The following is a 19273-nucleotide window of genomic DNA, read 5'->3' as shown; positions in this document are numbered from 1 at the left end:
GCAAGACACTAGGCGCTCCTCACTTGCACTGCTGCATTATGGTTAGTGGAGTCCTTCGCAAGTGCCCATTCAGTGATGGGGCCTCTTGACACATCACGTGATGCTCCAAACGATGTCAGACCGGGTCCCCACGCCGCCGCAGCCTTGCCGGTGGTAAAGCTGTCCTGAGTCCCCCTTATCAGGCAACATTTTGCCTCCTCTCTCCCCATATCGGCGATGTGTTCCTCATAGGCTTTCAGCGCCTGGGGGGGCGACGAGGTGTATTTTCATATGTACTCCAGGGCACAGGTAGTCCGCGTAGCTCCAGAATGAGAGGGCGTGTCACTTAGCCAGCACCTGCAGCTGGCAACACATACCAACTCGGCTCTCCCCTCTCGTACGAAAAGAGTGTGACACTGCTCCGGGGGTAAATCAGGAACGGCTTTATTTTAAAAACAGCGCTGGCATTAGAGTGTCTCTGGAAACGCAGGGCAGACGCGTTTCCGCCTCAATGGCTTCATCAGTGCCCATCCAGATTGTTCGTTGTTCTCCCAGGGGTTCCTTTCTTGTTGTTGTTCTGATCATGACCACTCCCAGTCACATGATCAAGTCCCACCCCAGCCTCACAGGTGCAAGACACTAGGCGCTCCTCACTTGCACTGCTGCATTATGGTTAGTGGAGTCCTTCGCAAGTGCCCATTCAGTGATGGGGCCTCTTGACACATCACGTGATGCTCCAAACGATGTCGGACCGGGTCCCCACGCCGCCGCAGCCTTGCCGGTGGTAAAGCTGTCCTGAGTCCCCCTTATCAGGCAACGTTTTGCCTCCCCTCTCCCCATATCGGCAATGTGTTCCTCATAGGCTTTCAGCGCCTGGGGGGGCGACGCGGTGTATTTTCATATGTACTCCAGGGCACAGGTAGTCCGCGTAGCTCCAGAACGAGAGGGCGTGTCACTTAGCCAGCACCTGCAGCTGGCAACACATACCAACTCGGCTCTCCCCTCTCGTACGAAAAGAGTGTGACACTGCTCCGGGGGTAAATCAGGAACGGCTTTATTTTAAAAACAGCGCTGGCATTAGAGAGTCTCTGGAAACGCAGGGCAGATGGCAAGGCTGCGGCGGCGTGGGGACCCGGTCCGACATCGTTTGGAGCATCACGTGATGTGTCAAGAGGCCCCATCACTGAATGGGCACTTGCGAAGGACTCCACTAACCATAATGCAGCAGTGCAAGTGAGGAGAGTCTAGTGTCTTGCACCTGTGAGGCTGTGGTGGGACTTGATCATGTGACTGGGAGTGGTCACGATCAGAACAACTACAAGAAAGGAACCCCTGGGAGAACAACGAACAATCTGGATGGGCACTGATGAAGCCATTGAGGCGGAAACGCGTCTGCCCTGCGTTTCCAGAGACTCTCTAATGCCAGCGCTGTTTTTAAAATAAAGCCGTTCCTGATTTACCCCCGGAGCAGTGTCGCACTCTTTTCGTACGAGAGGGGAGAGCCGAGTTGGTATGTGTTGCCAGCTGCAGGTGCTGGCTAAGTGACACGCCCTCTCGTTCTGGAGCTACGCTGACTACCTGTGCCCTGGAGTACATATGAAAATACACCGCGTCGCCCCCCCAGGTGCTGAAAGCCTATGAGGAACACATCGCCGATGGATCACTGAAAGAATATCGACTGAAAGAATATCGACTACCCAAAATATCGTTGAGAAAATATCGACAGTCAAAATATCGAGTTTCTATCTACAAACAGGTAAGTACAAAAATATCGAGTACAAAATATCGTTTACAAAAATATCGTTGTAAAAAATATCGACTTTACTAAAAACAATGTTTAATTACATTAATATAAAAAATTAATTACTAAAATATAATTAACAATACTTAAAATAACTTTTAATAATTAAATAATTAATGAAAGTAAAAAAATAATATTTTTTTAATCATATTTCTTAAAACATATATATATATATAGTATAGTAACAAAATGTAATTAAATAATAGCCAATATTGTATATGTACCCCAAAAACCCAAAACTGACCCTGAACCCTAAAAATACCCCTTTACCCAAAAACTAAAAACTGACCCTGAACCCTAAAAATACCCCTTTACCCAAAAACCCAAAACTGACCCTGAACCCTAAAAATACCCCTTTACCCAAAAACTTAAAACTGACCCTGAACCCTTAAAATACCCCTTTACCCAAAAACTAAAAACTGACCCTGAAGCCTAAAAATACCCCTTTACCCAAAAACTAAAAACTGACCCTGAAGCCTAAAAATACCCCTTTACCCAAAAACTAAAAACTGACCCTGAACCCTAAAAATACCCCTTTACCCAAAACTAAAAACTGACCCTGAACCCTAAAAATACCCCTTTACCCAAAAACTAAAAACTGACCCTGAACCCTAAAAATACCCCTTTACCCAAAAACTAAAAACTGACCCTGAACCCTAAAAATACCCCTTTACCCAAAAACTAAAAACTGACCCTGAACCCTAAAAATACCCCTTTACCCAAAAACTAAAAACTGACCCTGAACCCTAAAAATACCCCTTTACCCAAAAACCCAAAACTGACCCTGAACCCTAAAAATACCCCTTTAATTTAACATAATTAGCAATTAATCAATTAAATTAAATTAATTACCAATTACATTTTAATTAATTAACAAATATTTTTTAATTAACAATTAATTAAATATTACTACCAATTATTAAATTTACATATTTAATTGATTATAATTAAATTCCTTCCCACCCTATTCCCCTATAAACCCACAACCCGCTACAGAAAATACATTATTTTAATTTACATAATTAGCAATTAATCAATTAAATTAAATTAATTACCAATTAAATTTTAAATAATTAACATATATTATTTAATTACCAATTAATTAATTATTACTACCAATTAATAAATTTACATATTTAATTAATTATAATTAAATTACTTCCCACCCTATTCCCCTATAAACCCACAACCCGCTACAGAATAAAATTACACAATAATTTAAAAAAATCACTGATTAAAAATAATTATAACATAAAATGACACTTTTCACACATATTATAACATAAAAACACTATAAATAATTAAATATTATTTAAAAAACGATATTTTTTACTATCTAGATTATATACTTGGATATTTTCACTGTCTATATTATTTACAGTCGATATTACTTCACTTACCTTAAAAACGATATTTTGGCTGTCGATATTCTGTCTAGTCGATATTTTGTCCAAACGATATTTAAAACTCGATATTCTGTCCAAACGATATTTTAGAGTCGATATTATGTCTGTGCACCATCGCCGATATGGGGAGAGAGGAGGCAAAACGTTGCCTGATAAGGGGGACTCAGGACAGCTTTACCACCGGCAAGGCTGCGGCGGCGTGGGGAGGAGTATTTAAAATCCTTGAACCTTTATGTACATTTAAAACATTACATCACAATGTTCTTGCTATAAAATCTAAAGCTGATAATACAGCAGATTCCTATAACTTCCTTTGAGCCTAAGGCTACCTGCCCTGAGGACAGTGAATGAAACATCTAATGCATACGAATTTGGCCGACCGCACACTGGCAAACAACATAACAAAGGTGACAACTAGCAAGTTTATGCCATATTGTAAGTATAGTGCAGGTACAATGTACTTGTTGACTGTCAAAAATGTGTCCGGTCTAGAAGGGGTCCCTCTGCGATAGTAGCCTGTGACTCTGTGTGGTTTCTGTGTTTTTTCTTTAGGCCTGTTAGGCTTGTGGCTGTCTGTTTGGGGGACTGCCTCTTGGCGTTTCTTTCTCTGTTCCGTGGAGTTCACTTGGCCTGTAGAATTGGTGTCTTTGTGTGGTGCAAGCTGTATTGTTATTTGGAAGCACCATTTTGCGAGTCGTGTTCAAGTTCCTAGACTTTTCCTAGAAAAAGCAGAAGCAAAGGCCCCTGATGGGTGGACTAGAGTCATCAATTTTGTTTAGCTCCTTTGCTGCTAAGCTGAGAAACCTCACAGCCTTGCATGCCAGCTGGACTGTTGATCCTCCTAATTATTTTATGATGGCGGATCTGCAAGTTCTTATTTGTTCTTGCTTCAGTTTTGTCCGTCGTAGCGTTTTCCAAAGGGGTAAAAGCCGGGCAAGTGCAGAGTAGACGGAATAATGATTCACCACTGTGACCGCAGTGGCGACATTCCAGGGTTGGCCAAGTTTGTTTCCATTTTGGGGTTATATCATTAGATGGATATATTCCAAGCTTCAATTACATCATGTTGAGCTTTGGTGATCCTGAAAAGTGCCCCTGTAGATAGGGTTAACTTTTTAGATGTTTATATATTGGCACCATCACAAACACATCGCTTTTATTCATCAAGATTGCATTGTCTATGAGCAATCAAATGTATGTTGCAGGCAAATGGGTGGATCCTGTTCGAAGGGCGGCCATATCAAAGGCAGGACCCAATATGTGTTTGGCGCTTTCTCCTCAAGGAGCTGCACCCATGAGCTCCTGGTTCAGCTTATTTGCATGAAGCTTCATATATCGGGACTGCAGAGACCAGACAAGAAGAGTTTAAGATTGTGATATATACCTTATGGATAAATCATTGCCTTCAGAAAGCCCTTGGCAAATAAGGCAAAACAGGCAAAACATGTGTTGGCTGTTTGCTTTTCTTTCTTTACTCTGTCTGTGAACCAGCACTAAATAAAAGGATACAAACATGCATTTTTGACAACATCATCCTTACTGCTATGAATATGAGTCCATCTTTCCTCCTCAAAAAGCAATGATTGTAGAATAGTGGCTTTGTTAGTTATTTGTTTGAACTCAGAGTAAGTAGGTATTATGGGCCAAGCCTCTTCTAACTTCAGGAACAAAAGTGATTGCAATAACACAGAGTGGACTGAGTTCTTTAGTCTAGATTGTTTTTCGATTTCCGTCAAGCAATGGTGGGCGAGGGAGTTTACCTCTGCTGCCCTGATTCTCCAGGATTTTTTTTAGGGCACATTGTCTTGCCAACATCTGTTTTTTAGGACTGAACTCCAACCTGTGATATGTTTCATGGAATTGAAAACAGTTTCCTGAAAAGACTGGATTGGGAGGTGTTCCAGCCTGATGCGTCTTTAGTTTTAAGCAGTTCTGACCCCTAGGATATTGAAGGCATGAATTTTGCTGCAATGACCTTCAGCAAATAGTTTGTTGAGCAGTCACTGAGCTTTGTTTGCAAGATTTTAATTGCAAATTGCAGCTGGCTTGCTTTCACTTGCTTTGATGCCAGATATTGCTTGTAATTGAGGTGCCGATTGAGTAAAACCCCCAGATATTTGTAGGTTATGACATGTTCCAGGATGTTGCTGTTTGCTGTCCAGGTGAATCTGGGTTGTCTTTTGTGAGAGCTTGAAAAGCACATAACTTTCATTTTTTGATAATGAAGTTCCAATTGGGCAGGAGCAATTTGGTCTACTAACTGCTTGATCAGCCACTGTAAACCTCGAGGCATTTTGCTGAGCAAGACGATATCATCCACATGTTGAAGACTTGATGTGGGTGCATTTCCCAATTTCCTTGTGCTTGGCATTGATGGTTCTCTAAGTCCACTGTATATATGTTGAACAAGCAGGGCGCTATGACACACCCCTGCTTGAAACCATTTAATTTGGACCCATGTTCTTGAAAGGAGGTAGATAATTACCTTGAGCAGTTTTGTAGGAACGCCCAAGATTTCCATTGTTTGCCAAAGCTTTGCTCTAGGGACCTTATCAAATGCAGCTTCAAGGTCTATAAAACATGCATGAAGAAAACTTGATTTTGAAATGGCTTGGTCGGCCAGGAGACTAACTGCTGGTAAATTTGTAAGGGTGCACATTCCCGCACAAAAATCAGTATGAGTTTTAGGGATTAAATTTCTACTGGGCACTCAGTCCTCTTGATGAGTCAGCAGACTTGAAGCGTAGATTTTGGCCTTCACATCTATAAGTGCAATTAGTCTATAATTGCTAGGATTTGAATGTGCAGCTGTTTTATATATCTGTGAAAGAGTGTTCCTCGCCACAAGTCTGGTATGATACTTGACTCCGGTGCATGAATGAACAGGGGGTTAGATGTGTTGATCAAAAGGAGGGATCCTTTTTGAATAAGGCATAAGGCAGGCTGTTTGGCACCGGTGCCCCTTCAGATCTTTGCTGTTTTATAGTATGCATGACCTGCTTTTCCATGAACTATGGGCTAAGATCCTTTTGATCTGCCCACTGTAATAGGTGCGCACCTCGTTGTGATTCTCTTTCATTAAGACTGGCATGGTTCGAGATGGGATTAATCGATCTTTATGAAGTAGTATTATCCTTCAGTTTGTTTGGGGCTATGATGCATGGGGACTGTTTTTCCTATGATGGGATCAGAACGTATTATATGCCAATTCCATATGATTGTCTTTGCTAGTTGTTTGTGTTGATTGCTATAGGTTGTTATCAATTTAACTGTATCTTCTGTTTTCGGTTTACTATCTCGCCTGAAGAGGATCTCTTCCCTGGATATCTGGCTGATCTTTCCCTCTGCTGTGGTCATCAAATTAGTGTTGTATCCTATTTGTTTGAACCTTTGGGTCATATCTTTATTACAAACTGTCATGTTGTGTGGTAAACTGTAGTTCTTCTTGGCAAGCATCAATTCTCCATAGGGAATACTGGCTATTAGCTGACAAGGGTGAAAACTAGATGCCTGTATAAAAGATTACCCACTGTACTTTTCCTATCTAACTGTGTTTCTAGTTTTCCATTTCCTACAAAAACCTCCAAGTCTAAGAAATGGATCATGTTTTTGCTAACTTCCCATGTGAAGTGTAAGTTAAGATTGTTAGTATTGATGCGTTTCATAAAGTCCTCAGTACTTTTTATTGACCCTCTCCAAATTATGAAAAGATCATCAATGGAGCGCGACCAAACCACTACATTTTCCTCCCATTCTTTGGAAAAATCCACCCTGAGAAACCACTCCTCCCACCAGCCCATGTGAAGACATGCGTAGCTGTGGGAGAAGCAGGCTCCCATATTGATCCCATGTATTTGTTGATATATTCAGTTGTCAAATAGGAAGCAGTTGTTATCTAAACATTCCTGAATCATATCGATCAGCATGCAAGTATGTTGGTATAGTGCTAACGGTCTATTGCTTAGATAGTGTTCACCTGCTTTTAATCCACCACAATGCTGGATACTTGTATATAGTGATGAAACGTCCAAAGACAATATTATTAGTACCTTTCCCCAGGGCATGTCATATATAATTTTAAAGAAATCTCCTGCATCTTTATCAAATGATGGTAGGTTTTGAACATATGGCTGCATAAAATGATCAATGTCCTTAGATATGTTTTCCTAAAAGCCTCCAATGGCTGAGATGATTGGGCGTCCTTGTGGGATAATAGGATCCTTATGGATTTTCGGGATTATATGCAGTACCGGCATCCTGTCATGGTCAGTGCGTAGGTTGCTGTATTCCTCCTTTGTCAGAATTTCATTGTTGCACCACTCCATCAATTTTTCATTGATGTTGGTTCTTACTTGAGCACATTGTTCCTTAGTGGCTCTGATATAACACATGTTATCCCGCAGTTGCTGTTGAACCACTTCCTTGTATGCTGTCATAGTCCAAAGGACGATATTACCACCTTTATCTGAGTTAGATAATACCACGTCATTCTGTTTCTGGTGTTTGTTGATTAATGCAAAGTATCTCCTACTGAGGCCACTATGGGTTGGTTGTTTCGCTTGTTGTTTGACTCTATTTTTACCTTCTTTGAATAATATGTCACTGTCACATCAATGGCATCATGAGGAACGATAGGTAGGAACTTGTAAGTTGGCTTGAAAGGAGATTTAACTTCGCCCCAAATTTCAAGTTGTTTCTTTCAGGTAGTTCTTGTTGTTCAATCGGAGAATGTAGTCCTAAATGTTCGTTTTGTAGAGCTGTTAGTTCCTATAGAGAGAGAGATGCCTACAAAATGTTTAGATATACGATATATACTCAGAGGCGCACAGTGTACTATGAGCTTTGCTATCATTGTTGAGTGTGGGGAATGGGCCATAATTTGTGTGAGGACACGCCACGAGAGGGAGATACTGCCCTCCTCTCTCTAAACAACAATGGTGATAAATAGAGGAATGTGGATTCCTTAGTACAGCTGCTGTTATTTGGACACGTTTATTTTTTACTATGTATATATCAAACACAAGGGGCCATATGTATCATCATCACCATTTGCGATTTCTAAATAGCGATTTTTAAGGAATCGCTATTTAGAAATCGCAAAATGGTATGTATGTAGAAAATCGCTATTTTTTTGCGATTTCCAATTATTCCTTATTTGCGAATTCGCAATTTGCGAATTCGCAAATAAGGAATAATTTCCCATTCATTTCTATGGGCCAGGAGGCCCATAGAAATGACTGTGAAATAATTCTCAATTTGCGAATTCGCAATTTGCTAATCGCAATTTGAGAATTATTTCAAGGGTGCAGGAGTGTCTCAAGGACACCCTGCTGCACCCCTGAAAATTACATGAGTGTGCATATGGCGCACATACATGCCCAATGGGCATGTATGTGCGTCATATGCCACCCTCACAAATGCACAATTGTGCATATTTACAAGAAATCGCATATTACCACCAACTACAAGTTGGTGGTAATTTGCGATTTCTAAACCTTAATTCGCAATTTTGAAAAGCTTCATACATAGCATTTAAGGAATCGGAAAATTGCGATTCCTTAAATGCTTAAGCAAAATAAGGAATCGCAATTTTTTGCGATTCCTTAATTTGCAAATTTTTCATACATTTCAAAATTGGAAAAAAGGCCGTTTGCGATTCGCTAAGGCCGAAATTCTGCGAATTTCGGCCTTAACGAATCGCTAAAGGCTTGATACATATGGCCCAAGATCTTTTCTAATTTCTCTATGCATTAATTTTGTTTTCAGGTATATAGATATATAACATGCAAGATTAACATACACTTTCATATTTTATCATTGAAGTAATTTATGATTATAAACATAAGAGAACTTTATACATAATGTACCACTTAAACATAATGTAAGACCTTATTGAGCATACTCGTATTCTGTCATGCATCAGAGGCACTGATTTGTTCTTTCTTTTCCATCTCAGATCAATACAATCTAAAAGAATATATGCCTAATTTCTTAGATTTCATTATAACACGAAAGGTAGGCTTGGAGGTAAAAAAAGAATCGAAGACCAGGTACCAGAAATTGCTGTCATAGGCAAATGCCCTTGGCTTACACTTGTAAAAAAGCTGAAGCTGTGTAATCGTGGGCAAAGCACTTTCCCAATGCCTCAGTTCCATTAGCCCCCCAAATTGCAGATATGAACTTGTTGCTGCGGACACATTAACCCACTGAATTATCCTTCAAGGATTTTAATCTCTAGATTGTATACAAAATCACCTCCATTACTCCTCAGACTGCCAGTGCCCTTTTTTATATAACATAGTAGTCCCTGCTGTTAGAATAACAAAGGCTCAAGGCTGAGTGCCTAACAAGGTTCTTGGAAATTATCAAGGAGTCGTGAATAGCTCCTGAACAACATGAAGGACAAAATGAAAGGCTTTAGTTATATAGAGCACCTGGAGTTCTAGACGAAGTAAGCATCTATTATGGGTATGGTAAGGGACCCATAAAACGCCAACTATTAATATGTCTCCTCAACCTCCACACATCTAAAACAACCCTTAACAGGCAGTAAAGGTTATTATATAAAATTATGTTACTGAGGGATATGTTGAAATGATTTTAGAAAGTACTTTGAAAATGATAGGATTAAAGCATGTATTTAGAAATACGCTAAAGTGTTCTCTTTAAAGGAGATTTTTGAAAAATAGGTGACGCATTTGTATATTTCAAAGTGCATTAGGACAACAATACTGATCAAAGCCTGATGGGTTTCAGATTTGACCTTGATAGGGTGTGTGAGGGACTGCTACATTGAACCTTTCAGAAATTTTGCAAATAGAGATTTTAAATGCACACCAGTCAAGTTAAAAGCTTCATTATGGCGATAGGGAAAGGCAATTCTGCATATATCTCTGTAAAGTAAATGTTGCTAAATACCACATCCAAAGTAGACGCTATTGCCAGTTCCCAAGTGTGAGTAACCGTTCTTCTACTGCGGTTTGCATGCCCTGTGTGGAGCAATGTCAGGCAAAAGCCTGCTCATGAAAAAAAAATTGTTTACACCCACACATATGCGCTAATAATATCCAACATGGTTTCACACATACACTTTTATTCGCACTTTCACACACTTTTTTCCACTTTCGTCCCGTGTGCGTGCACACACACACACACACACACACACACACACACGCACACACACACACACACACACACACACACACACACACACACACACACAAAATCAGTTACAGAGGGCTTCAGAGCCCCCTCCCCATCGTGTGTGTCAGCCCGGACTGAGACAGCTTCCCAGACACACACACACACAGACAGTTCTTGAGCTGCTGTGTTCTGGCTGGTCTGGCGTGTTCCAGCCGCACCTGAGTATTTCACAGGTCTTTAAAAGACGATTTACTTGAAAACAAGGCTTTGTTGTTTTTTCGCCGGTTCCTAGAGCCCCTGCATCTCAACTCTACCTATTCGTTAAAGTTGCAAATTACTTATGCTGTGACAGTGAAAAAATGCAATTCCTGAAAAGTTACCTTAGTCTTTGTGTTTTTGCAGATTTATATAGTTCGAACTGTCACCAGGCTAGGTCGCCCCCACGCACTGCTGCCTGCCAGCAAGCCTTCCTGCTGATTGCCGCTTCCTGCTGCCTCTTTTCTTCGGACGACCCAGTAGCCGCTGAGCCGCCCACCTCCAGACTCTTCCCGCCGCTGCATCCCTGCGGCCCCGCCCCCCTCCAGCCCATTCGCCGCCCCGCTTCCGCCAACAAGCTGCTCCTCCATCCCGGGTCCTTATTTATGAAGACCTCAGAGCAACCCCGCAGCGGACGCGAACGCGCGTCGATGGTGCGCTGAAGGTGCGCCAAAGGCAAGCCCTTCTGCGCCCGTCCGCGCCTGGACCCCTGGCCCCCGAAGTTGCCAGCCAACACGATGGACGTACGACGCAGCCACCCTCAACGCACTCAAACCCGAACCGGAACCCCGCCTGCTACCGAGCCACACCGAAACGCACCCACGGACCCTTCACCTGCCAAGCCTGCAAGTTCACCTGCCTCCGGACCTGCACCGCACCCGCCAAGCCGAGCACCAGCGCCAACCACCTCAAGTGCATCCTGCTCAACACCCGCTCCGTCCACAGACACGCCGTCGAACTCTGGAACCTGCTCGACACAACATCACCAGACGTCGCCTTCCTCACAGAAACCTGGATGAACGCCTCCTCGGCGCCAGACATTGCCATAGCCATCCCGGACGGATACAAGATCACCCGGAGGGACCACGCCAACCAGACCGGAGGAGGCATCGCCATCGTCCACAGGAACACCATCCGCATCACGACCAACTCCACGACACCTTCACCGCCGCCGAACACCTCCACTTCCAAATACACACCGACCCGAAGACGACCCTCAGAGGCACCCTCATCTACATACCCCCAGGACCACGCACATTATTCAGCGAAGACATCGCAGACTTCATCAGCCCGCACGCCCTCACCTCCTCTGACTACATCCTCCTAGGGGACCTCAACTTCCACCTGGAGAACAACAACAACAGCAACACCACCACCCTTCTGGACAATCTCGCCAACCTCGGACTCAAGTAACTGGTGAACACCCCCACCCACCACGCCGGCCACACGCTTGACCCCGTTTTCTCCTCCAGCAAGCACATCTCCTTCAGCCAGTCCACCGAACTACACTGGACGGATCACCGCTGCGTCCACTTCAGCTTCAGGAGAACCACGACCCACCACCACCCGCAACAGGTTCCCCGCAGGAGCTGGAGCAAGATCACCGCCGACCAGCTCACCACCTCCCTCAGCCAGAAACCTCCCACCAGCACAACGGACCCCAACGAAGCAGCCCGCATCTTCACTCAGTGGCTCACCGACTGCGCAGATGACCTCGCACCACTGAAGAACCTTCCCAGCAGACCCGGCAGCAAGAAAGCCTCTTGGTTCACCGACAAACTCAAAAACTCCAAGAAGAACTGCAGCACCCTCGAGAAAGCCTGGCGCCACGATCAGACCACAGAAAACATGACTGCCCTCAAGAACGCCACCCACAAACACCACCAGCTGATCCGCACCACCAAAAGGACAACATTCAAAGAACGACTGGAAAACAACACCCACAACAGCAAGGAACTCTTCAGCATCGTCAAAGAGTTCTCCAAACCCAGCGCCGGAAACAACGACATCACTCCCTCGCAAGACCTCTGCGACTCACTCGCCTCGTTCTTCCACCGCAAGATCGCCGACATACACAACAGCTTCGGCGCACCGACCACGCACCCAACCACCGAACCAACGCGCCTGGACCCCGGTCAGCACTGAAGACACCACCCGCACGATGAGCACCATCCACTCCGGATCCCCAACCGACCCCTGCCCCTACCACGTCTTCAACAAGGCCGACCCATCATCGCACCCCAACTCCGGGACATCATTAACATCTCCTTCAACACCGCCACTGGGATCATCGCCCTCCGCCTGGGACGACTCCTGGTGGCCCCCTGCCCAGGGCACCACTCCCAAGCCAACGGACCATGCACGTAACCTGGGCTTCATCCTGGACTCTTCCCTCTCGATGACCAGACAAGTCAACGCCGTCTCATCATCGTGCTTCAACACCCAGCGCATGCTCCGTAAGATCTTCCGATGGATCCCCACCGAAACCAGGAAGACGGTCACCCAGGCACTCGTCACCAGCCGTCTGGACTACGGAAACACCCTCTATGCCGGAACCACAGCCAAACTACAGAAAAGACTCCAGCGCATACAGAACGCCTCCGCACGACTCGTCCTGGACATCCCCGGACACAACCACATCTCCGGCCACCTGAAAGACCTGCACTGGCTCCCTGTCAGCAAGAGGATCATGTTCAGACTCCTCACCCACGCACACAAGGCTCTCCACGACCTGGGCCCCAAATACCTCAAAAACCGCCTGACTTTCTACACGCCCACCCGCCAGCTACGATCGACCAGCCTCGCCCTCACCGCAGTCCCACGCATTTACAGAGTCACCGGCGGAGGAAGATCCTTCTCCTACCTGGCAGCCAAGACATGGAACTCCCTCCCCATCCACCTTCGGCTGACCCAGGACCATCTCTCCTTCAGGAAGCAACTCAAGACCTGGCGTTTCGAGCAGTAACGGACCCCTCCCCCCAGCGCCTTGAGACCCTACCGGGTGAGCAGTGCGCTATATAATTTATGTGATTGATTGATTGATTGAACTCCACCCGAAGGTTTTGAGTCACTTTGTATGAGCACCAGTCACATTATACATGGACACATTGCTGGAAGTATTAACCCCCCCCTGAAATTTGGGTCCACATTGCTGGAAGTATTAGTCCCCCCCCGCCCGAAATTTGGCTCTAGTTGCACCCTGATTTCATACGTATACACTCAAGGACCTTCAGAGATAAACAGTAGATTAGTCAAGGAGGAAAAGGGAAAGCCGCAGATGTATACAGACAAGTATTTTTGGCCAAGTATGTTCTCATGAGAGGAGGAAGTGATGATACACTGGCGTAACGAAACTTGAGGGGGCCCCCCTGCAAGGTACTTGGAGGGGTCCACTCTGGACTCATTTGGGAGCTCGCCTACAAGAGTATTGGGCTGAGGGGGCCTTATGGAGCTTGGGGGTTGCTGGGGTCCGTGTTACGCCACTGTGATGATTTGCACATATAGGCTGGACCTGTGATTGTATCAGTGTGCCCTCCGTATTTCAATAATAAGATGGCACAAAACTTGTCTTACAGGACCACAAGTCAGAGAAAAATGCAGAGTTTGGGCCACTCTTAGGATGCATTTTTCTAAACCTGTCTGAAGATCATTGTTCCCATGATATCCATGAAAAAGTAATGTATACTTGATGTAATGCTTCAAAATCTAGGCTTATGAAGACATATGTCCAGAGGCTTACTATGACCCAGCTTCCTATGTGAGATCAACTGATCTCAACCAGAACATTTAACACCACATTTGTGTTTCTTCGATGAGACACTCTAAAAGAAAATCTGAAAGGGATAGGTGCATGCATACAACTGTATGACTGATGCTAGGCCTACATATCAATAAACATCCTGTGCAGTCGCTCCCACCGTTAACAGTACCTTCCTTCACACAGAGTAACTACCCACTGAGCATCAAGCAGACTGACAATCAACTGACACATTCATTTAATCAACAACCCCACACAACCAAAATAAGATTGGTCAAAATGTGAGTGATAGCTAGTGATAGTGAATGTAAAAGAGGGAACAAAGACGGTGGGAGATGATGAAGTCAAGGATGGAGACAGAGAGGAGATAAAGAAGGACAGAATACAACAAACATTTGAGGAGGGACAATCACTCAGTGACTGCTACAGGAGCACTTTTAAAGGATCGGATTGTGTGTGTGTGAGAGAGAGAGAGACAGAGTAAGCAAAATATTTAGGGATAAAGAGAAAGGAGTGCGACAGACAGGATAGTTGTCAAAGAGATAAAGAAAGAGAGTGAGAGAAAACAGGTGAAAGAGTGGTTGATACAGAAAGGAGGGATATGTAAGGAAAGAAAAGATAATAAGCAAGTGGAAAACAGTGAAAGTAAAGAGAGGTAGATTAAGAATGGGTCTATAAAGTATCAAGAGTAACCACCACGGAGCACAGAATGTTCAGTGAGCAAGAGTATCCGAAATGAGGGACTTTCCAAGACTGTGAAGGCCACCCTATCAAGGAAAGAGGTACATCGTACTGCAGTCAAAAAGAGGGGTGGATAGAAAGGAGGATGGAAACTGCATGTTGAGAGAGGAGAGAGGAGAGTTAACTCAGAGAATAGAAAGTGGGGCACCAACAGGAAAAAGAGGGTAATTGGGATTGGAACAGTGTTTTACAAGGAGATGACAAGACGCCAGGAATAAGCACAGTGCATACAGCATGATGTAGAGCGATTGTTGTCTTTTGAATGTATGCTTTGTATTAACCGCTTCCATGCGGCGCCGATTCCGCCCCTGTGCTGGACATTCCAGAACAGGGTGCGGTTGTGACGGAACCGTTCCATCATCAGCACAGCTCAGCCGTGACTGATGACGGAACGGTTCCGTCACAAGCATCGAAGGGGTTAAGAAGCAAAGCTCTAGACGCTTTCAGATATGAGTTCCCAGTGCTCTCCTGCAGAATTGGAAACATACATTTTAAAGAAGTGAAGTGCACTTATTTTTGGTGTTGTCAAGGCACTGGGAAAGATGTCTCAGTTTTCTCCCCCACTTCTTCTTAATTATGAAGGAAAAAAATAATGTTCAAAGGAGTAATATCCACAAGTCAGAGGCTCCTTGGGATAGGACTGCAGGCCAGGGCTTTGAATCATACGTCTATCCCGCCACAATACCTGTGCAATGAGAGTCTGAGCTGGCAGCACTTCTCCCAGAGGCACTGGATCTGAACTAAGATTAGTTCTCCAACCTCGGACCAAAGACACTTGTGTAATCCACAGCTGCTGAAAGTGTAACTCTACATGAGGTTAACAATTATCAACTTCACTGTGCGCTGGTGGTTATGCAGATGTATTTGATTGATGCCATTTTAAAATCTTGAGTTTAACCCATAAACTCCTTCATGGCAGCGGCCCCTCTTATTTAGCAAAAAAACTAGTCTGGTATACTCCGTCTAGAGCCCTCCGCTCTAGCTCGAAGTTCTTGCTGTCCCAGCCTAGAGTCCGGACGTCCAGGAATGGATGTCGGTCTTTTTCATATGTGGCCCCTCAAATTTGGAATAAGTTACCTATTCATCTCCTGTCCCTCTCCAATTATCTGGAGTTTCCCAGGGGTCTGAAAACGTGGCTCTTTCCCAAATAAAGACTCCCCTGCGACGTGTCTCTGCTCTGGTAGGTCAATGCCTTTCTTCTGCAAAGCGCCTTGAGACCTCTTTTGGTGACAAGTGCGCTATATAAAAGCATTTGACATTTGACATTTGACATTTGACATATGATCTCACATGTAGGGGTCCTAAACGTACCCTTGAGAGGCCACACCAAGAAATGGAAAGAGCCACCTCAACCCTGATTTTATCTGCTGTCTTGTCTTGTTTAAACACTTGTGTTTATTCAGTTCTGTCAGGGCCCTCGGTGAACAATGCCTCACACACACATTTCCAGGGCTGCTGAGGTTTATGTTATGCCACTGGTGGTGACAGACACGGAGAGGGCATAAGGAATGGATCTGTTGTATAGGCCATATTATCCCCAAACTCTGCATTGTACACCATGCCTTTGATTCCAGGTTAAAACCTGAAGAAAAGGTTTCTAGGGGACTTACCTGCTTGGGACACCTACTGGTCCAGCACCAGGGTTAGTCTGACCACTTCCTTAATCCATCTGCATCACTGCTCTTTGGCACATGGACATTGGCATTATGACCTAGGAGAAGTGTGAAGCAGTCTTGGTTGATTCGGACAAACCTTGTAGGATGCATGAAACCCAAAGGCCGCCCAGTTGCGTTTTGCTGTTTTTTGGGTTACCACCTGGCCTGCCACACCAGTAATTACGGATTCAAGACCTGCTGCAAATGATTTACCACTGACAATGTGTTTACCAGTATTTTCTCAGCTGCTCTTCTGCTAAGTAAATACTCTTAGCTGTGCAGCATTCAACATGTTTGTATTACTGAACATTGGAGCGCTGAATACAATTGAGGTATTCTGATCAGCAAAATCCATCAATTCGCCAAGCCTGGATTTGATCCCAGGTCCACACATTCAAAGGGGCAGATTTCCAAGAAAGTGCTGCAGCGCGGCACCGCAAGCCCATTGGGTGTGTCATGCTGTGGCACTTTCTGTTCAAAATATTTTATTGAGTTTATGATAGGCATAGACCAAACAAATAAGAGAGCAGTGATGAAATAACATTAAACTTGCAATATTACATTTGATGAACATTACATCTGTACGATAAGAATTGCAGTACGATAGAAACTAAAATGTTAAAAACAAAAGGGTAGGGGGAGCCATATGAATTGGTAATAAGTATTACATAACGGAGCCATGTAATAAAATCCACATACTAAACTTGATACATAATATATAAAGCAACCAAAAGTATAATTATATATAGTTATCAATTGGATTCCAAAACGAATTTTAAGTGGCTGAATTATGAACAACACCTGGTATAGTCACATCCGCTCCCTTTCTGGTAACAATTATGCATGACCATCATGCATGCATTGATAATACTGAGACGTTGTTCCAATTAGTAGTAATGCAATTGAGGGCATCAGATATTAAGAAGTTAAAGAGCTTATTATCTAGATCCGAAAGTTTTGTTTAGAGTATTACCGATTTACAAATCAACACATTTTCTGAAAGTGTATCTGAGAAATGAAGGATTTTTGTAATAACATTCCAAACTTTATTCCAAAACTTAAAAACAATATTGCATTCGAAAGGCATATGTTGAAGTGAACCTGGAGCTATATGACAGTGTCAACAAGTGGTAGAATTTAGTAGTTTTGCTTTAAACATTTTTAACGAAGTCCATAAACAATTAAATAATATGAAATAATTAGTTTGATATACGGATACTGGTAACCATACAGAAACATTGCTCATCCAAATTTTCTTCCATATGTCTTGAGAAAGAGAATGATTGAGTACATTGTTCCAAAAAGAAGAAATAAAATGAACATTATCTTTGTCAAAATTATTCAATTTATTTGAAAAACATTGACACAGCATGAGATGAAGAGGCAATTGCTTGAATTGGAAAATTGTTAGGAAATTAATCCAGGATAGAATTACATAAGAACTCGTATTTAGAAATAACTGAGTTAGGTAAAAGAAACTTCTGTTGCAGCTCTTCAAAAGATAAAAAAGAGTTATTATGATATATATCTTTTAAGTAAAAGATGCCCACATTTATCCAAGACTTCCAAGATTGTATGTTCCGATTAAGCTTTATAATAGGACTGTACCAGAAGGATATATTTCAGGAGCGGGAAAAAGGTGTTTGAAATAGAGAATCCACAACCTGTAAAATTAATTTAACAGATTTCAGTATTGCAGACCTCCGCAATAAAGAATTAGAAGCAGACATAGAAAGTAAAGTAAGTAACAGAAAAGGTGATGCCAAACTTCTTTCAATGTGAAGCCATGGAGGAGCATTATTAAAATCTGTGTTGGTGAACCAAAAGGTGCTTTGTTTTAAAATAAATGCTTTATGATCATTTAAAAAGTCTGGCATACTAAAACCACTATTACGTTTTCCAATTTTCAATTTTATGTACCTTATAGAAGGTGCTTTATTATTTCAAATGAATTTGAAAATGAGCGTGTCTAAAGATTTATACAACGTAAGTGGAAGTTGGGTAGGTAACATGGATAATAGATAGAATATTTTGGGAGCAATAACCATTTTAACAGAGTCAACTTTCTTTCACCAGGATAAATGTAAATGTAAAGCAGACCACTTCTGAATTTTGTCTTAAATAGTATTAAGACTAGAGTCACAATTCAGAGTAATGGATAGTTTGATGGTGTGAGAGAAAAAGATCTTCAGATACTTAATTTTTTCTTTTTGACAAATTATTATTTTATCATTAGGAAACATACCTGGGGTACAGTGCATATTTAAGGGAAAAATTCTGTCTTATTTGTGTTTAAAGTGTAACCTGAAATTTGAGAATATTGCTTAACCATATTTAATAGAGGTGGAATAGAAGTATCAGGATCATTAATATATAATAAAACATCTTTTACACAATTCACAACCTGAGCAAATCTAGATACAGTAGTACAAAGTGTCCAATCAAGATAAGGATTCTTCAAAAGAAAGGAGTTTTTAAAGATTGTTTTCTTCCTTTATTTCTTCAAAATTCATAAGCAGTCGCAGCGTACAGTTCTCCCAAACATTTTCTTTAATGTACAATTCATTGCCGACACATGTTTCGTCCGGCTAATAAGCCTGAGGACTTCGTCAGGGCTAAAAACAAGTGGCATATACACTATATTAGATGCTGGTACATCAAATCATAAATAAATACATTGTTATACAAAAGACTACTAAACTCTACTGTACTATACTTGAAAGTTTCTCATATTGCCACAGGGAAACAATATACA

The sequence above is a fragment of the Lissotriton helveticus genome, chromosome 11 (genome assembly GCF_964261635.1).
Source record: "Lissotriton helveticus chromosome 11, aLisHel1.1, whole genome shotgun sequence".
Lineage (NCBI taxonomy): Eukaryota > Metazoa > Chordata > Amphibia > Caudata > Salamandridae > Lissotriton > Lissotriton helveticus.
This window is presented reverse-complemented; position numbering follows the sequence as displayed.